The following is a 27,472-nucleotide window of genomic DNA, read 5'->3' on the forward strand; positions in this document are numbered from 1 at the left end:
TTAGGTTGGGAACCCTTAGGTTCTGAAGTTGTTGCACTTTTGCAACAACATGTGCCATTCCCACCTCCTCGTGATGGAACCTGATAACACCGGAATTTTCCGATGGCTAACGGGGCTCTGGCTTTTTGAGAACCGTGGAAGCTGAAGTAGCCTCTTCGATGCTCTGAGGCGATGCCGGCGAGATCTTCGGATCCCTTGCCGGTAAGGCTCAGAGCGGAGGGATGAAAAGGCTGAAGCAATTCTCATCCCAGGGGGCCACGGCCAGTTAGAGCGTGATACGGGGGGTTGCGTCCACGAGATCTCCATAGCACGACAGGGGTGGTGTGACCCCTGTCGTAATTACCGTAAACCAGTGGTCATGTTTCGCCGGAACGGAGGGCTTGCTTTCATTGGCTGGCCCGCGAGGGGATAAACCTCTATAAAGTCCCTTGCCTCAAGCTACGGTCCGCGGTGGGGGAGTACGCCCAGTCCATGCGGTCTTTAGCGGACCAATTCCGGGATACCTGGCGCTCCCCGGGGTATTAAGCCTTCCCCCGGTATGGCGGCTCTGCTGGGGGCGACATTTTTTCCGACCCCAATCGTGAGTCGATTCATGGAATTCTTTAATGTAAAACCGGGTAGGAGGGGGGGGGGAGAGGAGGGGAAGGAGAGGGAAAGAGGGGGACGGAGCCCCAAAGGCACTTCCGGAAGTAGTACGGAGTGAGGAGGTTTCTATACCGCAGCCCCGGTTTACCGCCGAGAGGCGCAAGCGATTAGAGGCCCTGTCCCGGAGGAGGAAGCGTCTTGCTGCTGTCAGTAACATAGGCCCATCGTCCAGGGCAGAGGAAATAGCGCCTTTGGACGCTGGAGAGGAGGACATTGGCAACCCCAGCCGATCTCGGGCCTCGTCGATGTCTGTTAGATCACCCTCAGTATTGTCGGAATGGGAGGGAGAAGATAATGACTCCGCGGAGACCTATCCCCCCCCCCCCCCTTCTCCGGCGACACGCTCGACAGCATCAAGCAAGGGGGGTCGCTCCCCTACTACGGAGGACTATATAGCCCTCACTCAAGCGAAGGAGCATCTCCTTCCGGTCAAAAAGCCTTTGAAAATACATTCCGCATGTAATAAAAAAAACCAATATTTTCTGATAGCAAAATTGCTGCGTATAGGTCTCATGAAATTTTGTTATTATCTTGGAAGAATAAGAGAATTGTTACACAGCTGAGTGCTTGGGATACAAGTGCAACAAGACAAATAAACAGAAGAATGCGCGGTGGTGGATTTCTCTAATTGGAAAAATCCGTTGCAATGATAAATTATAATAACTACATGGAAAGGGGTAGATAGGAGGGGTAGCTGACCAATATATTTCCACTTACTGTTTTATGAGAAAATCAAATAAGTGATGGAAAAAATTGTTTTTTTTGGGGTCTCGAAATGTGTGTTGTAAATGCATATATAATGTACAAATGTATACAAACGAAAAACAATCGAAAGCCAATTTCACATCTGAAGTTTGTGCGACGCCTCGTCGATCAACTCATTGACGATTTTCATGATGGATTTCAAAGGAATACAGAACCGTCTACCTCTGGTGAGCCAAAAAGACTAAATGATAGCTTACACACCATTCCCCATGACGATAATGGAAACTGCAGGGACTGCATTCTGTGCTCAAATCGAAAAATAAAAGGAAGAAGGAAACAAACACATTTCTACTGTGACACATGTCCGAGAAAACCACTTATGTGTATAGGCAACTGTTTTCAAAAATATCATACTCTAGAAGATTTTAAAAAATAAAATTGAAATTATCAATAAAAAGTCCAATAGACATGTTGTAAATCATTTAGCAACCATTTGTTTATAAGGTATGAACTATATAATTGTTGCAAACGCAACTTCATGCGTATACTAGTGTCGCACGAAATGCTCCCAAGCCTACCCGTCCAGACGAACACTCGCGCATTGGAGTGTCTTGCCCGCAATGGGTTAAAATCGCCAATGCCACTTCCACATGAATTGACCATAACGTACGCGCTATGCTCGATGCAATGCAAAAGCAAAACGAAAAACACAACGTCAGAGGATGAAGAAGACGAATTACCAGCACCAGTCACTATGCTAAGAGCAAAAGACGCAGTGCGATACATTCCAACTCTTAACGGAGGCGATGATGTTGGAGTTGAAGACTTTATCCAAGAGGTTCGAGACATGAGAAACAGATGCAACGAAAATGATCTCTTACTAAAAGCAATCAAAGTAGAGAAGATAATAGGAAAAACAACACAAGGTATACGCAACAATCCGATTTCTATTTACGGTTATTACTGTTTATGACGCTCTACGGACAAACGTCGCCACTCAGATCACCTCGGATGAATACCAGGAACAGCTGCGCGATTTAAAACAAGGTAGGGACGAGAGTCTCCATTCATTTAACATCAGATTCAGACGCATATACAACAAACTGACATATGCGATTGGTAACGATATCCACAACCATTAACAAGACATATAATGCTTGAAACATTGAACGGCAAGGTTCCAAGAATCTACATCCGTAATTTGGACTGAAACATTGGCAGAATATTACTGTCAACTAAGCCAACCATACTGTTGGAAGCCGAAAAAGAGGCGATAAACATAGAACGCTATCTTCGAGAAGAAAGAAGAGAATGGCAACGCCCTTCCAACCGAGTACCTATACCGAGACAACCAGTGAAAACCAGTTTTCAAGACAACGCTTCGCGACCAATTACAATTAACAACTCACTGAAGCTGTTTCATCAAGCAGAAAAGGCACCATTAGCACAAAGAGCTCAATTAATATTGTCCAACATGTACAATATCAGCCTGCAGTGCATATTGGGGTTTGTTTCAAACGTTATCGTACTTTAGAAAATTCTAAAAAATAGACAAAGTGGTACTGAGTAACTAGTGTTCGGAGTACAAAGGGTTAATCATAGTTCCTAAATTCCAATTCTTCTATCAACTTGTATCCCCTTACTAATCCTGTCCTCTGTCCTTTACTTGTTCGCTGATCTTTGTACCTTGACTCACTCATCCTCAACCATATACCAGCTAGTTTTCGCCATAGCTCAGATATTCTGTAGTCATTACTTGCATCTAAATAAACCTCTGATGCCTCCCGATAAGTGTCGTACTCTATTCTCCAGGAACTGTCCAAACTAGAGTCCTACAATTGGGTTCCTCCGACTAATTTCTCCTTATAATAATAAAGTAAAGTTCTTCAAACAAAAAGTAGTTAACATAGCAGAAATTATAAGTTGTTAAAGTAAACAGTTACCAATGGTAGATACAACCTTAATCGCTAGCATGCTCAACTGATATTAAATATATCATCGCATGATGATAATGATTTAGTACTAAACTTTGATATACAGAGTATCCCATAATATTAATATAATTCTTTATGAGAATGTCACTGTGGAAGAAAAATCTTTACGTTCAATATTTTAAGGTTATACTCGTGTTTCTTAAATGCAATATTTCCATCTTTGTATTAGCAAATTTAATATATGTACTTGAGATGATAAAAAATCGCAAGAACGAAAAAAGCTTTAAAATAGATAACAATCGATTTGTTTATCAAACGTGTAATTCCAAATATTCATTTTCAGTTCCGAAGTATCGCTCTAGGTTATTGTGAAACGAACGGTTGGACGCAAGTGCAATTGTTTCTGTTCTCATATATAATAACCTGTACATCAACTGCTTTTATTAATATATTTGTTCATGATATTTTAAACAAAAGGTTATGTCGTATCTCGAACTCGATAGGAGGGTTACTACGCGATGCGCGATGCTTCTTTCTTTCTTTTATCTTCAGCAATACTTCTACTTGGTAAGAAGGTTAATACGCAAGCGCTCCTCTTCTTTCTTGTTCTCACCTTCAACAGTTCTTATAGTCGATAGACAGCTTACTACGCATGCGCTCCTCTTCTTTCTCTCTTTCACCTCCAGCGTTTCGTATCACTGTCCTCCTTCAGTCGAAGTCGGACGAAGCCAATCGAAGTACAAGCTGCCCACGAAATAATGGCGGGAATTTTCAAAACTGTATTGCACATTAGAATTTCTTTTCGCCTTTTCATTCATAATAAAATTATGGCAAATCTGATTTGCACAATTGTCTCTTTCATGTATTTTAGAGGGTACCATTGGTCCACGTTCAATCAATCGAATTGGAAATATTGTTTATACATCTTCTCATTTTTACATTGTTTAAACATCCTCTTACTGTTAATAAAATAATGAGTATATCCATAATAGGATGAAGCTGTGGCGGCTACGATTCCGTGATTTTTAGAGTCGTAAATTTTCGGTTTAAATCACAATGCGTTCCCAAGACTAAGCGCAGGTCTGGACACCACGGGTTAACTATTTGGCAACATCACTACGGCCAACATCCGTCTTTTTTGTGTCGATACTTCAGGCCAAGCAATTGTTTTCCTCAAGAATTTGCCGCGACTGAGCATTGCCCAGTCGTGTACAGTAGATCCTTAACTTTGGTTTATTTATGCCCAATTTCCGTTTCTTGCGTTTTCGTGGAAGCGTTCGCTTTTCCTGTCCGCGCATCCATCCTTTTCGTTCTTGGTTTTTCCATCCTTTGCTGTACGCATTTTTAAGGGGCGACATTTTCGCCCTCCCGGCACTTCGATTAGAACATTCAGTTTGTTCAGAGCAGTTCGGTTAGAACATTCATTTCATTCGTTTAGAATCGTAAATTCGTTCAGAGTTTGGAGTTTGTCGAGAGTTCTGTGTTCGTTTAGAGCTTTCAGTACAGTCGCGTAGTGACGCGAAAGAATTGTATTCACAGCACCGCTCCCGCCATAAGAAATATTTTATCCAATTATTACTATTGTTATTGTTGATTTATATATTAAAATTGAGAGCGAGAAGTTGCTCTTCCTCCCATACGCCTCAAAACACTATTAAGTTGTAACCATTCATTCTAAAAATGGCCTAAATTAACGTTTTTCAATATATGGTAGCTCATTCCACAGAAAATATAACTCGAAGAAATATGGACCAATAGTTTGATCGCCAAAAATTCCAAATAGTAAGAATTAAGACTTCAAACTACTTTCTTCATCCACTTTTCTCATCCAATGAGGATTATTCTGTATTGTGTATGTGGATTATTCAGTAACCCTTCGTTCGAAAACAAAAACTTTTTAAAAAACAACAGATCTTCGGTAGTTTTGTTGAAAATTCCGCACCAAGTATCAAGACTTCAACCACCCACTATTCTCATGCGACGTGGATTATTCTCAGGTCAGTAGTTCTTCCTTAAAGAACAAAGATTTGTTTAAAAACCGCAATCTTCTTCTTCGTCCACTTACAATATTGCATTCCTGTTGTCTTTCTTCTTTTTTTTCTACTTTACATTTCACCTTATTATTCTTCTTTACTTTACTTCTTTACTTCACACTTCACTTTCTTCTTCTTGTTCACTTCTTTACTTCCTCAGACTATGCAATAATTTACACGATAGCAATGAAAATGTGATTGCAAGATTCTGTATTTTTCAGTGAACTCTTGCTGCTAATACAATTCTTCTATCAATTTAGGAACTGGTTATTATTACTTCTAACACAGCTTCAATAATCCATAAAAGAGGAAGGACTTCTTCCTACAGAAACTTCCAGTATCACGTGCTCTTGATACAATTCTTTCAATTATTCTTGCTGAGTGCATGGTTCAGAATGCAGCATTAGATGTTCGAGGATTAGAATCGTATCGATGCCTTTTTTTATACTAATAGTCATCATTTAATAACAGCAGTCGAGCAATTACGGACAAATAGAAAAGTAGCCATAGTTCTAGGTTATTTTTATGTAAAACGATTTTCGTTATTTGCAAACAATTGTTTTTCCGATCAAGCGTTCATTTTGTAATCGTTAGATCAGAATTTCTTAAACTGTAGGTTACGATCTCAATTGGGGTGGCTAAAAATGATTTTTATTAAAAATTTTCACAGTATCTAATGGCTAAAATTGCAAAAAATATTTTCGAGCAATGTTTATGGAGTCCCAGAACAAATTTTCGTGCATATTATGGTCTCCTCATATACTTAGCGCACCAATATGTAACGTATGAAACACCAATTTTCGTTCCTGCAATTTTGTTAAGTAGTTTGCGTCATAAGTTCATATTTGCGCGGAATTTTTTGAGGTATTTCTCTGGGTAAAAGCAAAAACTATCGATAAAAATAGAGAGTTTCGATTGTAATGGTAATAAAGATGTAGTTAGATGTAGTTATTGCGATATTAAATGCTGGCGATCTGAGTTAGTTTTCCACTTTTTTGAATAAAGCAAATCAGCTAAAAAATATAATAATTTGTTTAAAAGAAGAAACAGAGATAAACCTAATTTTTTAAAGCACTTGTCAGAGTTAACTCTTTGGGGCACAGTGGGGTTAAAAATGTCCGAGCTTTTGATGTACGATGAGACATTTTTAGAGCTTGAAATGTAATAATAAGTATATTTTTTAATCCATATGACACGATGGGATTATTTGAGTCTTTATAGATCTTATAATAATTAAAATATTGTTATTTTATATATAATAGCAATAATTTAGCAATAATTTCTATTTTCTAATTTTGTATTTTTTAATTTTCTGTTATTAAAATATTACTATTTTAATAATAGTTCAGTAATAGTTTATATTTCCAAATTTTAGTTTCTATTACCTAATTTTAGCAATAGCTTTTAGTTTCTAATTTTTTATTATTAAAACATTGCTATTTTAGCAATAGTTTCTATTGCTAACACATTTCAGTAATAGAAAATTAGAAAATAGAGGCTATTGCTAATTTAGAAACTATTGCAATAGGTTTCTACTTTCTAATTTTAACAATAGATTCTATTTTATAATTTCCTATCAAAATATTGCTATTTTAGCAATAGTTTCTATTGCCAACGTCACCCAGTAATAGAAAAATAGAAAACTGAAGCTATTCCTGAAATAGCAATATTCTCTAGTAGTAATAGTTTAGCAACATTTTCTATTTTCTAATTTTAGCAACAGATTCTATTTTCTAACTTTCTATCATTAAAACGTGCTACTTGAGCCGTAGTTTCTACTACCAACGTGTCCCAGTAATGAAAAATTATAAAATAGAAGCCATTACTAAAATAGTGCTATTTTAACAATAGTTTCTATTGTTAACGTCCGAAAGGAAGTTGAGTGCGAAGCATTACTTTAATGATTGGATCTAAATGATACTCATATCATGGCACATTCTATATATCTTAAAATCAATGTCAGTTTTTAGAAAAACATCCAGTTCAAACAGAAAATGTACTATTTCATCGAGAAACAAATTAAAATATTACAGAAAACTTTCAAATATAATGTCCAAGATTTAATTCATATCGCTCATGTTTATGTTTATATAAATTAGGAGAACAAGAGTCGGTTGAACCGCAATATAGCTCAAAACTCAATTAATTAGGCTCTGGCAATATACCACTTAACAAAGCACTTGAAAACCTGTTGGAATTCAACGATGGCGGACAAAAAACCACATTCAAAGGAAGATTGTCCAGGGATTAGACTAGAATTTTTTAAACTGTGGGTCGCGGGACCCACACCATGGTGTGGCCAAAAATTATTTTTATTACCGTATTCTATTTTTTAAGGCTGTTACTTATTGAAAACTTTCACATTCTCATACGTCTTGAAATCAAAAATTAAAGTTAATTGCCTAAAACTGCTTGCGATGCTTATGGGGTCCCACAACAAACTTTCGCAAATATTATTACATTAAAGTTGAAGAAATCCTGGATTAGACAATAGCTTTTTTTTTCTAAACCTTGTCTAGGAAAAAGAGACACAGAGGTCAATTACTCGAGAAGCACCAGGCACCAAGAAAAACCTACACCTTATTGTTATATATCTTCTTTATTGTAAACAATAAAGTTTTATTAAGATATTTGTAAGAAATATCGAGTAACAGTGTGACATGAGCAGTCGAAAAGGACCATGTACGTTTCCTTGCAGTCTCTCTGGGACCTTGCCTAAATGGATTCGGATGGGCCATAACGTTGGAAGTATCCTCGAAACCTAAGAAGGCATTCTTTGGTTGTAAAGGAAGGAGTTAACATAGCAACGGCAGTATTGGATGTAATTACCTTGATCTAAATTAAAGACGAACGCGACTATGGAATAGCCCAACTGAAGAAGACAAAGCTGAACACTTCAACGAGATCCACTTTGATCTAACTTTGATATCATACATCTGCCTAACATTGCAGATTCAGATCCTCATAGAGAAATACTCAGGTCTAATAGCATCTTATCTATATCACCCCACATGACAGCATTTAACTTAGATTCAGACAACTGAGCATTGGAGGGAATTCACCTCTTAATGGTTCCTTTATCCTTCCTAGCCCTAACTCTATACCAGAGCGCGACAAGAAACAAGATACAAAACAAAGTACAAATGAGAACAGCTCGAGAACGGCTGGAGATGATCAAGAAAGAATCCTTGAAAAGAAAGAAAGCAAGGAGGACGGACCATCCTTTCTACGGGAAGATCTCCAGGAGATAAGCACGATAGAAGCACTGCACAATAATAAGGAAGCTTTGAAAGAGAAACACCAGAAACTCGCATGATTGATAACCCACAGGGGGCAATCAACACAATCCCAATGACTTTGGCAACGTCAAGCCTAGGCCACAGAATGCAGAAGGGCAGTCATTGAGGAAGGCTGACCTAACGAGGAGATCCTTAAGGTGGCCAGTGAAAATGTGGCGTAGAAAGCAACAACCGCATCTTTCAGGAAGATTTAAGTGTCGCCAGTCGTCGCAGGAGAGAACTAGCTACTGACCAATATCGAAACGCACGGTCCAGCCATTAAGAACACTCAGATCTTATTACATACAGTCAGAATATCTTGGAAAAAGAGGATCCGACATCCAAACACTTTCACAGCACAAGTGCGGGCAACAAAACGAATGCTTAATCCCTATATATATATCTTCCAATGTATTATATATCCTATATAATATATCCCTATATATTCAAGCACTATACATTCCCTGTACTTAATGTTATGTATAAGTAGAAATAGTTTAACTACTATATTGCTTATTTTATAAGAATATAAATCATTTATTGTAAATTGAAAATACGAAGTAAATTTATTTCTAACAGTAATATTTTATGGTACAATACTAAAAACAGAATTATTATCTTTCATTTTGATGTCATTTTAATGTAACACTAATATTCTAACACTTTTGTACTTTTTTTTGCACTTTTTGTAATTCTATTACTTATTAATTCTAAACGACTACTTTAAGAGCAAAATAGTTTTGTTCTACGTATAAACTATTAAAGTATAAATTTCCCTTAGTAGAAAGTTGTATTTCAGAGTCTTAACATCTAAAATTTAATACAAGAAGGAGAGAATTGTTTTTATAAAATACAATTTGCAATTTATCATAGAGATAGTAATGAATGAGATAACGGTTATAAATATTACTAAAATGTATAAAAAAGGCCAGATTGAATTTAAAAAATCATCTCTAAGTCTGAATGAAAGGGGAAAAGGAATAATAATGTAGAAAATTACAAAACAGCTGCATGTAAATGCTTCGCACAATTAGTTTCAGAAATTCATCATGAAAATGAGGAAAAAACAGGGCTTAAAACAGTGCATAGAGCAATAAGAAAAATGGATTCAATAAATTTAATGATGCAAGATTAAATGACAAAAAGAAAGTTATAAGTTGTAACGTGGTCACAAGTCTCGCTTCACCCCCCTCCTTTGCTTCGGTTAGCTTAGCTCGCTGATCACCACCCATACGAGAAGTGCGACACGGATCATCGCTATAGCTGTATTTGTGAGAAGCATGAAATACACGATGGCAGAACCTCTCCCCCGCTCCCTCTTTCTCTTCTCTCTCCATCTTAAGGATTAGACTGTTGAGCTGATGGAAGAAACGACCCAGAAGACGTCCCTTCATCGGATAAGCAGACCGCGGGTTCGCGGAAGGGCTGTGCGCCAAGGTAGCGTGACGGGCTCGATGGTGGAGGAGTCGGAAAGTGGGTAAACGAAGAAGACCCTTCAATCCAAGGGACATTATCCAAGGCCCTGCGACGATATGACCGCTGTCATCGTCCATGGAGACGCATAGGATGGTTTTTGGGTGTGAGAAGGACCTCCACCCCCCCCCCCCCCCCCTGAACCCACTAAAAGAGAAACCCTCTTGGGTTACTCTTGGCTACTCTTGTACAGCGGACCTGCAGGTGAGCTGTGGAAAGGGCGGCGCAGGATACGCGCCGCAGTTCGAATGATCAGGAGGACCCCCCTCAGAGACACCCGAGGTGGCGAAAAGAGAAGATCCCCGAAATCCACCGATCGATGCCACGAACAATACCGAAGCGTACAGCCTACCCCACCAAGGAGCCCTAAAGAAGATCTAGAAGATCCGAGGACCACCAGTAGATTCATTGAGCGAGCGAATTAGCGAGCGATCAGACGTGTATTTATTTTTGAGTGATTTTGAGAAGAGCGAAGGAAAGAGGGAAAGAGAGCATATAGAAGCACGAGAGTCCATACGAATTGGAAAGGAGAGCGTGAATCCTTATACGCTAAAGCGTCTTATTTTCCTGCCGCATTTTTGATATTGTATATTCGCGGCGTATCGCGTAACATTCAGTAGCCCTTATTAGTAATTCCGCGTTGAGGCAATATAAAAAGAAGCCGTGAGTTCAGTATCCCGCGACCCGAATTTGCGCATTCGGCTAGACGTAGTCGAAAGAAGGAGCATTTCGAAGTTTCGAGAGTTATTCTCTGCCCTGGTTTTCCCCGGGTTGCGTAGTCCATTAACTTTTGCTACTTTCTGAGTAATTGACGCCCAAAAGGCCCCAGCCTCGCAGCTTCAAAATACCCCCTGGTTAGGCGATTATCTTGTTCTTTTATTTTGCGTCGGCGAATCCGCGGAAAGTGTAAGTACCCGGATATTTTGTACCCCTACCTAAAATCAGATTAAAAATGTTCTATACCCATTATCACCGGTATAATTAATCCGTTTTTGGCGGATTGCAACGGGAACCCCCTTACAAAATAAACGAAATAAATAGCAGAAAAGGGTCGTTTTTTGCCAAAGAGTTCGTTAAAAAATCTCAAGATTGATGGAAAGATATTATTTTGCTAACAAAAGTAGATTTTTGGTTCATAAAGAAAAAGTATAGTAGTATAGAGGCAAATAGATGAAAGTCTATAGTTAACAAATGTAAAATCTACTTTAAGATATAAAGGAGGTTGTGCAATTGTATGGATATTCGTTTAGCCTATAAAAATTGGGAAATTTGTGTTTATCAAAGACATTTGAAAACAAACTAGGTATCTGAGCCTTCTAGAAAATAATTGTTGGAAATATTTAATTTATTATACCATGGGATATAAGTAGTCATGTCCTCTACTGGGTCATAATTCCACCCAAGAACTGTATATACATCTCTGCCAGGTATGTGTCTTTGTACTTCTTAACACGTTCACGCCGGGGTGACCCACCGGTGGGTCACACTTGACTATTCCGTGGGGCGGCGTCACCCACCGGTGGGTCACACTTGACTGTTCCGTGGGGTGGCGTGACCCACTCGTGGGTCACGCGTTTTCAGAAAATTAGTCGTTAAAAAAAATAAGTGCTTGATGCAAGAAATGTGCGCTTAAAAAAACGTAGATTTTCGCCCCGGCGTGAACGTGTTAAAATAAATTTTGTTCTGTTTCTAAGCACAAGTGAAGTCGATTCTTTATTTATCCCAATGTGTTAACAGAAATAACAGTGAAAACACTCAAAATAATCAATAATAATTTACTAAAAGTCTTACATCCATTTCCAAACTTAAATTCTATAGAAAACACATAGGTCAAATTAGAAAAATGGAAATAAATTCCAAAATTGAATTGCAAATAAAGCTGAAAGAAGACTGCAGCTCTATCTCTTCAAAATATTAAAAAAAAATTATTTTTAATGCGCGTAAATGATGTAAGATTATTAATCCATTCACATTATATGAGTACCTGTAATTGCACATGTTCTATATAAATTATATGATGAGTCAACTGGTAAGCTTGCACTGATGTATTCAAATGTATGTAATTTTTTGTATTAAGCTCATAAATAGCTCGTAAATGTATTCTATAGCAATGTACATAAGCCTTAGGACATAAAGCCTTCTCAAAACTATTTTTTTTTTTTTTGCTTCTTAAATGGTTTGCTTTACGGACAAATGATTTCATTTTCTTCATACCTTAAAAACCAGCCGTAAGGAAATCTTTCTTTTGTCATATAATACAATCATATTATAATATTTCTGGTGAAGAGTTGCTTCTAGTACTACACATTCAAAGTTTCAGACAAAAATATTTATACAGTGAATGAGTGGAAGCGGTGACCTGGCTATGTCAGCAACGACCGGGTCGCCCGCATTCAGCATCCTGTACGCGTACGACACCCACGCCACATCAGCCAGATTTTTCTTTTTTCTCTGTTTGAACTGAACTGCGTTCTGTATTACTACGTGTATGGTAATCGAAGGTCGCTTGTGCCGTTTGTTACATAATCCCCGTAGCCCTTTTGGCCAAATTCGCGTTGCGTTATCCCGTTCTTTGCACAAGTTTTGTGACCCTTTTGGGCTAATACGCATCGAGGCAATAGATAAAGAACCCTCGAAGCTACAAGAGTCGTTCATTCCAGTACTTTTCAGATTCGCGTAATCCCTTTTGAGTGCTACACTCCGTGTAGCTGGTGCCATAGCGTTTTGGGTTACCTAGCAGCTTTGAAGTCCTTCCATTGAACCAGTTATTTTGCGCCTGCGAACACACCCAAACTTGTACGTAGGCGAATATCTCATAGCGAGAGATCGAGTTATATTAAAATCCATTTTAACCGATACTGTGTTCGCGTAGTTAATCCCTCCCCCCAGCTCGCCGATACGCCGGAACCTCGTCACAATACATATTTAGGCTATGTTAAAAAGAACAGTACAAAGCTTCTGATATACAGTTTTATACAGAATTTTGAGCATCGTAAGCCAAGGTTGGTGTATTCTGCATAAAGAAAACCTTCATCCCTATTATCTAACAAGTATTTAGCGACTAGAAGAGGGCGATTAAAATCGCCGCATGGAATTTTGCCGTTGGTTACTGTCTTCCGATAGAGAGCGGGATTACTTCTTTCATTTCATTCTGTGGATTGATAAACCTAACTTTACGCGAGATGGTATAATGAATTTACATAATATGCACCATTAGATGCCAGAAAATGCTCGTGCAATACGTCAACAGCATAGCTAAGAAAAGTTTAATGTAAACGTTTGTGCAGGCATATCTGGTGACTTACTAATACGTTCAAAAATGTAATACAAAAAATATAATTGAATTCACTGCGAAGGAGAATGTTATAGAGAATTTTTGAGAAGAAGAATTTTAACTGTACCATCTGCATAACAGTACATCTGCAACCATCTGCATAGATGGTACGTGACTTTTTCACGTTTTCTAATTTAATAGGTTTAGTCATTCCTTAAAGTTTCAAATAGCAATTACCCTGCAATAAAAAAGATATTCAGCGAATATCGGGCCGTCAAATGTTTGAAACCAGCAAGCGGTCGCCTGCATAACGGTGACTGAACAGTTGTCACCACCCTTAGAACCAAGAGCTTCGTCATCCTTTCTCTACGAATATACCAGCAGTACTGGGAGAGATGACGAAGTGGCTTCTAGGGAAATATTAGAATTTGAAGGCAGAAAGTACAAAACCATTGTTGGGATCAGTCAAGTAGTAGACAGAAAGCAGACAGCTAGTTGAAATAAAGAGTGTTAGTTAACAGCAAACCCACCGAGTTATTCAGTCCCACAAGTTGAGGAAGAGCAAAGCAAATAAATTGAACGTTTCACTAGAACTTGAGTGTTATTCCTCATCGCCGGTTGCAGCTGCATAATATTGCAGCGGAGGCAGCAGTTGTTTGTATCTTGTACATTTTTAAATACCATTATATTTTGCATGGATGACATTTATATGATTTTTAACAAAAAATTAAATACGATTAGAATTACTTTATTCTTTCTTTATTTCGTAATATATTGCTTTCTGAATTTTGTAAGTATCATTTGTAATTTGATTTTTATTAGCTTCTTCTCAAACCTTGGAAAATTCGTCAAATTGACCCGGTATTCTTCGCATAAGAACGATACTTTTTTGTAATACAGTACTAAATGTATTATTAGCTATTAATTTATTATCGAATATTAATTGCGCGTGCCTGCCACTGAACGTCTCATCCTTTCCACATTACTCATCTTATAAAATTACTTTTAAAATGAAAATTCATAGATAAGAAATTTCAAAGAGAATCCAAAGAGTAGAAAAGTAATTACAAAATATGAAAAACTATTCATCTATACTCTTATGCATTGACAACACAATTACAGGATACATAAGAAATAATTTGTACTAATACAGTTGCTACCCAAACTTGTTGATTTATTGACTTTCGATTTTCATTAACTTGACCATTCTAGATTTCCGCCAATATCATTGATGACTGGAAAACAACTCGTCGTGGTTCGAGCAGAATATAAAGTGGTTTAATAGAACAGTTACCATGTAGTACCATCTCACAGTTCATAAAATGAATAAAACAGAAAAGAAGCAACACATTCATTGGGCATGGTCGATATTCCTGAGAAAATTCAATTTATTGAATCTCGCACGCTGTGCATCACTTATCTTAGTTTCATTTTGAGATTAGCAACCAATGGTAACGAGCACATCTATTCACATAGAAGTTTTAGAAATTTCAATAACATATAATACATTCAATTTTAAGTATTCTATGTCTATTTAGAATTAAATAATTTATAAAATGACGACTTATAATCATCCTTATCATATAAATACATTTATACATTGACCAATGATTCTTTATCTTTTAACAAATTGCATGGGGGCGAAATTTTCAGTGTTTTATAACGTGCAGCGATGTGAAGAAACTGCACTAGTACTCTACTATTGTCTATCCCGTAACTAAGACTACAGTTCCTCGATTTTCAATGATTGCTTTCCTGGTCTGTAATCTCAGTCTACCGTCTACAATGCCATGTAATGAAATTACACAGGTCCCTGGTTTCAACGTTCGTTCTTTCCAAATTGTGATCATCACAGTTTCCTACATACAATACCACGTAACTAAGATTACAGTTTCCGTTGCCAAGACTTGTCTTTTACGGGCTGTGATTACAGTCCCCGACTGCAATGTGTTAAATTTAATAAATAAACAAATTAACAAGAGAATCAACTAGTAGCAGCGTACTAACTATACACAATAAAGGCTTTGTGTGATCTTTGCTGGTTATATTTTTCGTCGATAGGTGGCACGACCTTTCGTTTTAGATTTGAGATTTAGTTCGTAACGCAGTAATTCGAGTCTTACGCTTAAGCGAGTCATCAAGGCCAATTATTATTGGCATTTATAGAGATAGTCGAAAGCTTCACAGTCTTGTTAGTTTCTTTGAAAAATTAATTTCCGACATCAAAGAAATCGTATCCGATGGAAGGATCAATCATCGGGGCACTACATTTTCAATATCACTAAGATGTTTTATTGCTGATACTCCAGCCCGAGCCTTTATTTTAAATCATCGAGGACATAAGTTTCCACGACCATGTTCAAAGTGCAAAGTAAGTGGTGTACGTGAAAAAGGTCGATATGTTTTCAGTGGTATAAACCATCTCCTAAGAAGTGACGAGATATATGTTTGATATGTTGACGAGGACCATCGCGAAGAAGGTCAAAGATCATTATCTTTAATACCATTTGGGATGGTGTCACAAGTACCTTTTGAATATATATGCATATCGTATGCCTAGGTATTACGAAAAAATTATTATCTGCTTGAGTAGATGATAAGTATTCACGTTATTCTAAATTATCGAGTAGAAATATTCATATAATATCCAATAGAATGATAAGATTAAAGGAACGCGCCACAATGATGGGGATCGAGAAGACCCGAGAGACATCCGTCGGCAAGGGAAAAGATAATCGCCGAAATCCACCAATCAATGCCCCGAACGATGCCGAAACGTAGAGCCCACCCCACCAAGGAGACCCGGGAAGATCGTGAAAGTCGAAGGACAGCACGAGAAATTGCAATTAGCGAGCGACCCAGCTTCGAGTATATATGCTTTTCGGATTGAGGAATGCAACGACGACATTCCAACGGTTTATCGCTACAGTTTTACGAGGACTGGACTTATGCTATGCCTATTTAGATGTCATATTAGTCGCGTCTAAGGACGAGGCCGAGCATAAGGACCACCTACGACAGCTGTTCGCGCGGCTAGAGCGGTACGGCATGGTCGTAAATCCGTCGAAATGCGTATTTGCGGAAACCGAAGAAAACTTCTTAGGATACTGCGTGAACGAACATGGCACCAAGCCACTGCCGGATAAAGTTCGCGCCATCAACAATTTCCCGAAAGCGAAGACGATCGGGGAACTCTGGAGATTTTTGGGGATGCTAAATTTCTATAGACGATTTATTCCCGACGCCGCGAAATTGCAAGCCCCGGTTAACGCACTTTTAAAAGGAAAAATGCTGAAGAAAAACGCGCCGTTGAAATGGTCACCCGAGTCCGAGTCGGCATTGGACGAATTAAAGAACGCATTAGCAAGCGCCGCGTTATTAGCGCATCCGTCCAATTCCGCTCAGCTCGCGAACTTTGTAGACGCATCCGATCATGCGTTAGGTGCAACGTTGCAGCAACGAGTAGGCAATGCATGGCAGCTATTGGCATTCTGCACTAAAGTCCTCTCGTCTGCTCAACGTAAGTACAGCGCATACGACCGCGAATTGGTAGCCATATACGCAACAATTAAACTGTTTCGGCACGCAGTGGAAGGTCGCACGTTTTCAGTCTATACAGACCACAAACCGTTAATATACGCATTTCAACAGAAACCGAAAAGATGTACCCCGAGACAATTCAGGTACTTAGACTTTATAGGACAATTCACGACTGACATTCGACATATTAGTGGAAAGGACAATGAAGCAGCAGACGCACTCTCGAGAATAGAGCTTATCTCGAACGCGATTCGATATAAGGACCTCGCAGAGTCCTAAGCGGGCGACGAAGAGTTGAAAACATTACTCACAGCGTCTGGAATCTAATTGAACCTGAAGCGTATTAAGTACAACAATACAGACGTTTACTGCGACATTTCCATAGATAGAGTCAGACCATTTGTAACGCACCTTTTCCGACGACAAGCTTTTGAATCAATTCACAGACTATCACACCCAGGAATCAAAACGACTGCCAAACTAGTTAAGGAACGACTCGTGTGGCCGTCCATTGACAAAGATTGTCGCGCATGGACAGGAAGCTGTATCGAATGTCAAAAAGCGAAACTAACCAAATATGTCAACAGCCTCACCGGTAATTTTAAGCTACCGTCCTCTAGGTTTAAGTATGTACATCTCGACCTAGTGGGCCCGCTACCAATATCAATGCTACAAACCATATTCGCACCACAGCTTACCATTCAGCCGCAAATGGCATAGTAGAACGCCTTCATAGCCAGCTAAAAGCCGTGATCAAATGCCATGCGGACGAATCATGGACTGACGCATTACCAATAGTGCTCTTAGATGTACGAGCAGCCTATCGTCCAGATTTAACCGCATCCACCGCCAAATTAGTCTACGGCGAAAACTTTCGCCTACCGGGGGAATTCTTTGACAATACTACACGACTGATCGCTGAATCAGTGGATGTCGTCAGACAACTACGGACACACTTCCACGCACTACGGCTAGTTCCCGGCTCGCGTCACGGGGACAAGAAAATATTCATTTTCAAAGTCCTAGCATCAGCATCGCACGTTTTCGTACGGGTTGATTCAGTGAAAAGCCACTGCAGCTCCCGTACGAAGGATCATTCCCCGTAATATCGCGATCCAATAAGCCTTATATAGTACAGATTCGAGGCAAAAATAGTACTATATCAATAGACAGATTAAAACCGGCCTATCTATTCGAAGTTAATGAAATTCCAGACAATAGAAATCAATCGATACCCGTAGTCATACCCAAGGACGTACAATCTAAAAATCCGACTTGCTCGCGAAAATCGACTCAAACGCGATCAGGCAGGCGTGCAAGATTTCCATATCGCTTGCAAGTTAGTCATTAGTGGTTTAATGTAAATAGATAAGTAGTTTATAATTTGTACATAGTAGTTTAAAATTAATCATAAGCGCAGCAACCACTAAGCAATAGTAAATATAACGTTTACACTGAAAGGGGGGTGATGTAGCGGCTAGCAGCAGTAAAAATAAAAAAATAATCGCAGAGCTAGCTCCAAAAGTTAGAAGGTACTAAGTACGCCACGAATGAAACAAAAGAAGTAACGACGTATTGCAATTATTGTAAGGACAAGCCGGAACTTTGTTTAGCCTGTTTTAAAAAATTGCATAGAAAAAATTGATAACTATATTTTATTATACTTAATGTATCTGGTTGTTTTGTATTGAATGTTTGATTATAATATTGAAATATTACTATATAATGTTAAATCAATAAAACAATATTTTGTACTATATTTTGTATTTTTTGATATAAAAGCAATCGAGCATGATTAACTATTCACGATAGTTAATTAAAAAGAAATTTCTTATCAAGTATCTTACAGAGACGTCACACGTAGCTCCATCTACCGACCAAAAATTTCCCCGCCAAAAAGTTTCATTTCAGGAGGCGCATAGAAGAAATCTCCTCTAAGAAAGAGAACAGTCGAATCTCTACGAAAAATCTTTGTTCTAAAGAGAAGCATTCGATCAGTAAGAGTAAGAGTAGAAAACAAGACACGCGAGCGACTGATCGATCTGGTACATAGTGTAATCGATAACACGTACCAACAGTAATAGTGCCTGGAATAAAATACATTTAAAATTGAAGAACGTGGTTGAATAACCGTGTGATAAATCCTTTACATTTTTCTAATTGTGAGGGTAAAATTGCGAGGTGTCTTACCGACACACGTGCACACACCCCACAAAAGCGAATAAACTTGCGACATCTGAAAGCAGAAATGACTGTAGAATGGCTGAGTGTGGAGTATTAGTGATATTATATTGCAACTGGATACGTGTATAAATAAAAGATGTAATTGTGAATACTCTAGAATATTGAATGTTCGAGATATTCCAAAATTTATGCAAAAGAGTACATGTGTGCCTGTATATGAGTGCCTGGAAAAACGAGAGAATGCATGGAAATCCGAGGAAAATAATCGCGACTGTACGATAAGTAAACGTATAAAGGGATGTGTGTACGAAGAACGAGTCAGAGTCAATTCTGAATTTGAGTTGGAAATAAGCTGTTAGATTATTTCAATATGTCAATGTAGAAACAAAAATGAATATTGTATTAAGAAATATAATCCTGTATATAAACAGGAGAAGAAATTTATCGGTTCGGGAGGTCCCCAATCAGTTTAGACTGAAGGGTATGAGAGAAAAACACATACAAATTTTGTGTGGTCATTTTTTCTTAAGAGGAAGGAACCCAGATTTTCTATCGAGTGTTCTCCCAATTCATATAGTTCTCGAAGCGTAAAGCCGATCTCTAAAGCGTAGTAATAAAAATATTTAGTTAAATAGCATATCGGACTTTAAATTTATTTCTATCACCTATATCCAGTAGAAGCAGTACTGTGTTCAATAAAGTTTCCACTCAATTACAATTACGCTTGTTTTCGCGAAACTCTATAATTCTACGTATACACATATTGACAGTTACTTTTCATCATACACTTTGCTTCTAAAACCGAAGGAAATAAACATTTATGTCACTGGTACCATTAGAATCAAAAGGTTTGCCAAACCATCAGTGGTATCTGATACTGAACTTAAAAAGAAAAAAAAGGTTGGTCTGATGAACAGCGAAGACAATACAGTCGTACCGGAATAGCATGATAACAATTTAATGTGTTTCACATCGAATTTTATAGAGATAAGAGATGACTACAAAGTACTCAGATTGGACAAAGGAATTTAAATATATTTCTGTAAGACGATCCGAAATAGTAAAAATGCGCAATAATCATAATATGGGAGGTGTAGATTTATTAAATGAAATGATAAGTATACATAGAGGATATATATTAAGAGAGACTATGTACAGTTCAACATATCAAAAATATACTTTATATTTGTTAGAATATAGAGTTAATATAGAGTCATGACCAAATATAAAATCATTTCGAAAATCAGAGAAACAGCCTTTCGAAGAAATTTAAAAGGATCGTGCAGAAAACATGCCCTAGATAGGTGACAATGGTAATTATGTTTTGTAAAAAGTAGAAATTACTTCTCAAAGTTTCATAGGGATTGGAATTGAAAATAGTAAATTTTTGTAACTATTATAAAAAACATAAAAAAAATTTATGTATCGTATACTGCTACTTATTTCATATTTAGTTCCTTAAATTTCGTTATCAATTGCTGTAAAATATAATATATTGTTTTGATGCTATCGCAAACCTTTTTAAGTAAATTATTTTATTTTTATATGCAGCATATCGGTTAGTGTGTACATGCTTATAAAATATGCTTATAAACAATGATACTTTGTATATTGAAAAATTATGTTCCAAATTATCCAATGATTCCAAAATATATTCTTGCTTTTGAAAAAGAAATCAGACCTGTATGAATCCATTTGTGGCCATCAAAAACATATTATTTTTTATATAATTTTAATAATGCTGTTGGAATGCGTGTAAATGGTATAATCTTGCTCCATGCGCCATCTATCCATATAGAGGAGAGATGAAAGTGGTAGATATAAGATTGCGAAAAAGAGAAAAACATTTTGTTCCGAGAATATGTGTAGCGAGAAAGAGTATATTATAAGAAAGTTTTGGTTTCTTTTTCTACAATATATATTAATTTCTTACTGAAGAGAAGAATTATTCATTAGCCACATATCCCAATATAACAACAAATGCTAATTGTGTGGATAAATTATGTATCTTTAGAGACACAAAAACATTCTATTACCATGTTATTAGTTACCAATATTTTTAAATATCTTACTTTTAACATAAATGAACTTGTACCACTTTCAGAATAAACGGTTAAGTGTCGGGACTAAAAGCTGATTAATAGACAATCGGTTGTGTAAGCGTCGACAAAAAACCAATTAGTAAGCTACTCTTCCGGTAAAAGCATTGGAGACAAAAACCGATTACTAATAGGTAAAATATACTTACAATTTATACCACAAATATCTAAACGATATCCAAAATAAATTTCTGGTCGTAACACCTGGAAATTACTGACCTCGCTCGTGACATGAGTCGATACGTGAGAAAGTTCCTGATCGTGTTCACGTAACGGATGAATAATTTCTCCAGTTTGTACATCATGAAAATTTGCAGTTCCATCCCATGCCGCTGTAACTACCTGTTCCAGATGAGGTAGTCTGTCTGCAGCCACTACACATTTGCATGGCCTAGCAATTCTCGTACCAGAGTCCTGAAACATTTCAGATTATAATTAGCTATCAATTTTTACGAATTTCTATATCCTTTATCTATGAAATCGGAACTTATGTATCACAAACGAATGCACAATGTATATATAAATTTTTCTTAATAAGTTTTTTACAAAAGATCAAACTCAGTACCCACTATTGTCGTTTAACACATTGCAAGCGGTAAACAAGTGCAAGTGATCACAGTCTAAAAAAAACAATAGCTGAAAGCAACGAACTGTAATTTCAGTTACCTGACACTGCAGGTAGGAAACTTATTATCACAGTTCGAAAAAAAATTAATGTTGGAATCAGGGGAATTCAATTTCAGTTACGCGATAAGCAACAGTGCGTTTTTTATTTACAAAGTTCAGTTTTTTCACATCAATAACATTCGTAAATTATCAAGTTAGCTAGAGCAAGCAAAAAAACTGAATTTAATTAGAATAAATAGAATTTTAATTAGAACAAATGTCAATACTAATAAATTTTTCAAAACTACTATCGTTATTACAATGGCGCAAAGAAATGAATGTAGTGTAAAACATAGAAATCGCATAATAAAAAATTCGTGCTAGCGGCACGGACAATCAATGTAAAATTAACGTAGCGTTCAACGTATTAATAATACGTATAGTTAGTAAGAACTCTGAGTCATTATCGAATTTCACTATACACAGGCGATTAACAGTATTATAAGTGATACTGGAATTTATATTTTCGACATATATTGCTAAAGTCTCAGCTAACAGTATATAAAAGAATTCCAATGTACTTCTTTTATTATTTATATTAATTAATTATTATATTACATATATTCTCTGTCTGCCCATTAAAGATTTAAAAAATGGACATGAATGACAAAAACAAGAAAATTCGACCAAGAGGACATCAGATTGACCTCTCCTTTATCGATTCTTTTCATATCAACAAACATAAACATTTGAAACTGATAATGAGATACATAATCTACAAGTCAAGAAAGCAATGCTATACTCACTTTATAGAATACCTTGTATGTTTAACATATAAGTTGCTCTTATAGTGAAATACTTAAAGCTTTGTATGTCTTCTAATACCCGCTTCAGAAGACGATCTTCTATGAAATATTGTATGCAGTTCTAGCAATTTGGAAAATAAAATACATTTATAAAAAAAACTTTAATTATTAATAGCGATAAAATTATACCAACGTAAATAACATTTCTTGTTAAAAAATTAATGCAGAATTCATTTTTATTTTAAATAAAAAATTGAATAATTCTTTTAAAATAAAATATATGTATAGATCACATGTTCTTGTATTCACATGTACATAAGAAAAAAAGTAACTAGACACATCCAGTAATTGCTTTCTAAAAACGGTCAAAAGAATATGTCTTTCACACTCGCTCAACAGACATTGAGGAAATGACTCGCTCATGAATTAACAGATACCCAATATTGAATTATGCGCACTTTGAAAATTTCTCTATGTTTAAAATAAGAAATTAAATTTTTTGTTTAAATGTTTCCATGTGTAATTTAATTATCTATTTTGTTTGGAAAGCACTTTCTCGTTGTTTCGTAAATCTTTGAAATATTTTCTACGTGAAACTTTTTTTTTTATATGGTTCCTCTCCATCGCATAAGAAAAATTTCTTCAATATGTTGCAAAAAATTATTTGTTATAGATATTTATGAAGTTTTGGAATATTTTGTTTGTGCGGTTTCTTTTATTTGGTCCCTATTTATCGTACAAAAGCAGGTTCGACTGTACACGCAAAAACACCGTAAAACAGGAATAAATAGAAATAAAAGATGACGAATAATATTCCAATATTACTATTGACAGCTATTATTAATATAATTGTACCATCAATTGTGTTTTCATCGTAATAAAAGAGCCTATATATTTCGTTAAAGCATATTCGTTCATTTCGTTCATTATAGCATGCGAATTGTAAAGAAATTATTCGTTATAATACTCGTTTGTCGTAACAAACCCTACTATAGTTTAAAATATTGTTTACGTGTATGAAAAAGTAATTACCAGTATGTTATAAATTGAATAATTAAGCTATATTATATGTAGATGATGTAATACATAAGCATGTGGAATTCCTACAACATTGTTGACACGCGGATACCCTCCATATTAAATTTATTGAATTGTTGTATCATGCATCTTAAACTGTACACACTTTCCCTATTAATTATGATCTTTCTAATATTGTAAAAATTGCAAAGTATATGCCAGAAGCAAAACTATCTAACTGTAAAACGTGGAAAGTATTGTATCTAAAAATCCATCCGGCACAAAACACGTTAATGTAACGTTATATAAGTACAATATCATAACGTTTAAATTACTTTTGCAACGTATTTATTCGGCAGAGGCGTACACCTGAGATGTTTACAGAAAACGGGCAAAGACAAGAGTCACGTATCAGCGTAATACCGTTACACAGATCGTTACCATGAATATTACGAATGTTCTCAAATTCGACATTTTCTTGGTATATTCCGACGATATGATTTATCCATACCTGTCAGGAATCACGTATTAACGTAATACCGTTACCATGAATATTATGAATGTTTTCGAATTTGACAACATTCGGATTAATATCGCGCGCTGCATATAAAATATATCAAGATATATTTCTTTGTACATTAATACGAACGTAAAATGATGAAATAAGAAGTAGACGCTAACAAATTACCAAGCCGGTTTTTTCACACGGCGTAAGTTATTACGTGATAGACCGGTACACGTGGTCGTGAAATCGATAAATTATGAATTATCGCTACTTGCACAAAAACTTAACGCTCTAGATTATAAACCAAAGATCGGAAGAGAGAACAGAAGAAGGAAGAAAAACAGAATCGCAAAAAGTACTCACTCAGAGTTTCCTACTTGCAAAGCACTTAACACTCACAGCTTCGCAAAATGTACTTATCAACAGCCTGCCTCGAAATGAAGAACGACGCACGGTACCTTCTTCGGTGGATAGATTTATCCGTTGGGAACATGTGGTGGATAGTCCTCATTGATTGGCCCTCGAAATGGACTCAGCCGACAGCTTATCGATTCTAATTGGGTGTTCATTTCTCTATGGAAAGGGGATCGTAAAATCCTTACTGAGCGTTTTAATAATACAGTGGGCGCTCCAATCTTCACTAACGTTGTAAGATATCGCGCACGTTGATTTTCTTATAAATTATTCACACCTGGGTTTGTCTCGTATAAATTCATTTTTATGAATGTGTCTGTAGCATTTTTACAAGTTAAAGTTATTTTTCAATTATTTTCACGCTCACTTTACATTTTCAGTATTTTTCTATGAGTGATCTAATTATCGCTGTACTTTGTTTGAAAATAAAGAAATATTGACTATTTTTATTGAGGGCAGTTCTAGTGTTAAGTAATATATAATTCAGAGTAAATTTTCAAAGCCGTTTTCAGGATTCTGAAGCTTTAAATTGAATTTATAAGCAGTGTAATAAGTTAAGATATAAGTTAACGCAAGACAATCATCGTTGGATCATCAAGAATTTTATTTTTCTCCTCTTTGGTTTAATTTTTACTCCTACAAGTATTTCAATTTGTTTGGTCTTTGGTTTAATGTAATGTTGGAAGGATTTTAATAATTAATAATGACATCAATGGGTAATACAGTAATTAGTTCTGAATCTAAATTGGTGAAAAGGGGCGTACTGATTTGTGAGGTTCTCGTAATATCGTTGCTTTCGGTATGACGGAGGTTTTTTAATTCATGAAGATTGAACTTTCAAATTTTTGTTTTGCATTAGCCAGAGTGGGCACTGCGTTCTCCAATTGGCAAGCGTAACGATTTAAGGTTACGCAATTCGAAGAAAAAGCCGCGATATTCGCATCAATGAATTCTTTTAACAAATTTCGTTTATAGACGGGGAAGTATAAACATGATGCCTCATAATTTAACCAACTAAAAGTTAATAAAACTGTATTTAAATGTTTGAAGCTATGCAAAACATTTATTACAATTTTTTTGCAAATAAAATATTACCAAAATAGTTTACCGGGCTTGGAGAAAAAATTTTGCTCTACACTCGTGCTTAACGTATTACTAATAAATTTTGTTTACTACTGTTAACATACAATCGTGAACACATGAAATGTACCAATTAGCAACGCTGTTTGAAGCAATGTGAAACATTTGTCATAAATTTTTTGCAAGTGAAATACTACGAAGATAATTTTAATGATTTCAATGCACACGTAAGTATCAAACAATCACGAAAGTTTAACAACGGGACGTAACAAGTTGTATTTCGAAGCGTTAATAACTGAGATTTAATACAGAAAGGGAAGAATCGTTTTGACAAAATGAACTTGTAATTTTGTCGTAGAGAAGAAGGTAAAAGTCGTCACAAATTTTTACAATTATTAGTAACGATAGAGGTTACAGTTATGAATATTATTAAAAAGAAAGTCGGATTAAATTTAATAAATGAAACCGACTCTAATTTCGAATGAAAGGGGGAAAAAATAATAAGACAGAAAATCAAAAAAGATCTGAATGTAAATACTTCAAAATTAGCTTCAGAAATTCATCGTGAAAATGAGGAAGAAACTGTGCTGAAACTGTGCATAGGGCAATTAGTAAAATCGATTGAATAACCCAAGGTAAACGAAATAAATGGAAGATAAAGATTGACTTTTGTCAATGAGTTTATTATAAATCTCAGGATTGATGGAAAGATATTATTTTGGGTGACAAAAGCAGATTTTTCGTTCATAAATGAAGATTTGTAATCAGCAAATTTAAAAACTATAGGGTAAAATGCAAAGGTTTTGTAATTACACGAGCATGCATATAGTTTATTTGAGTTGAGAAATTCTTATCTATCAAAGACATTTGAAATAAAACTAGATACCTAAATTTGTTAGAAAATAATTGTGAGCAACATTTAATTTATCATGCTCTCCACTATCTTGTAATCTCTGCTGAACAGCTGTCTATGTATGTCTGCCAAGTATATGCGTTTTTCTTCTTCTTAATGTAAAAGTTGTTGCATTTTTATCAAGCTCGACTGAAGTCGTTTCTTTACTTATCGCAACATGTTATTATAAATTACTATTGGAAAAAACTGTTGGAAATGCGTTTTATAAACAACTAATAGCGATTTATTTTCTATAAAACTACTCTTTATTTCCACGCACTGAAAGTGACCTTTGCTTTGCAATCAATGTCTAGAGAACTGTTCACTAAAGTTAAAACATATAGAGTCGACTAATTAAAGCACTGGTTATCGCCTTTTATATATATATATATATATATATATATATATATATATATATATATATATATATATATAAACAGACTTTAGAAGAGCTCAAAATTTCTCGCTCATCAGTATCCTATTCGTGCATTCGGTTAATCGATTGTTGAGTCTAATGAGCGACTTGCACTTGGAAAGGAATCCGTACTCCTTTGGCCGTAGAAGGGAGATGCATGTCGAGAATGTAGCTAACGAAAGAGATAGAATTGCTTATTCCGAAAGGATAGACGACGACAATGAATTGTACATTGCTCCAATTTCATCGTTTCAATGTACCGCGACAAATATTAAAACCCTAGACATTCGTTCTTATCGCGACACTATTTATAAATTAACCGATCATTTATTATAGACTAGCGAAAACGATAATGCTAACATCAGAAAGCTAAATGGAAAATCCATATATATATAAAACCAATGGAAAATCTGATCAAGCTTCGGGTTCTTTCTCAGTTATTAAAAAGCATGAAATATATACTTGCGCCCAAATCACAAGACGTTAACCAGTTGCTGTAGAAAGCAGTTAATAAATTATTCTATTGGACAATTTGAAAATTTGCTTTTCACTTCATTTTTATGGATATCTGT

At 36.1% G+C, this 27,472-nt stretch overlaps 2 pseudogenes; both read left to right on the top strand.

Moving 5' to 3' along the window:
- LOC143431803 (NADH-ubiquinone oxidoreductase chain 4 pseudogene) overlaps window positions 1-27,472 on the top strand; it is an 86,089-nt pseudogene that overhangs the window by 10,309 nt on the left and 48,308 nt on the right.
- On the top strand, window positions 1,889-2,920 carry LOC143431870 (uncharacterized; annotated as a pseudogene).

The sequence above is a fragment of the Xylocopa sonorina genome, unplaced genomic scaffold, assembly GCF_050948175.1.
Source record: "Xylocopa sonorina isolate GNS202 unplaced genomic scaffold, iyXylSono1_principal scaffold0014, whole genome shotgun sequence".
In the NCBI taxonomy this organism is placed as follows: domain Eukaryota; kingdom Metazoa; phylum Arthropoda; class Insecta; order Hymenoptera; family Apidae; genus Xylocopa; species Xylocopa sonorina.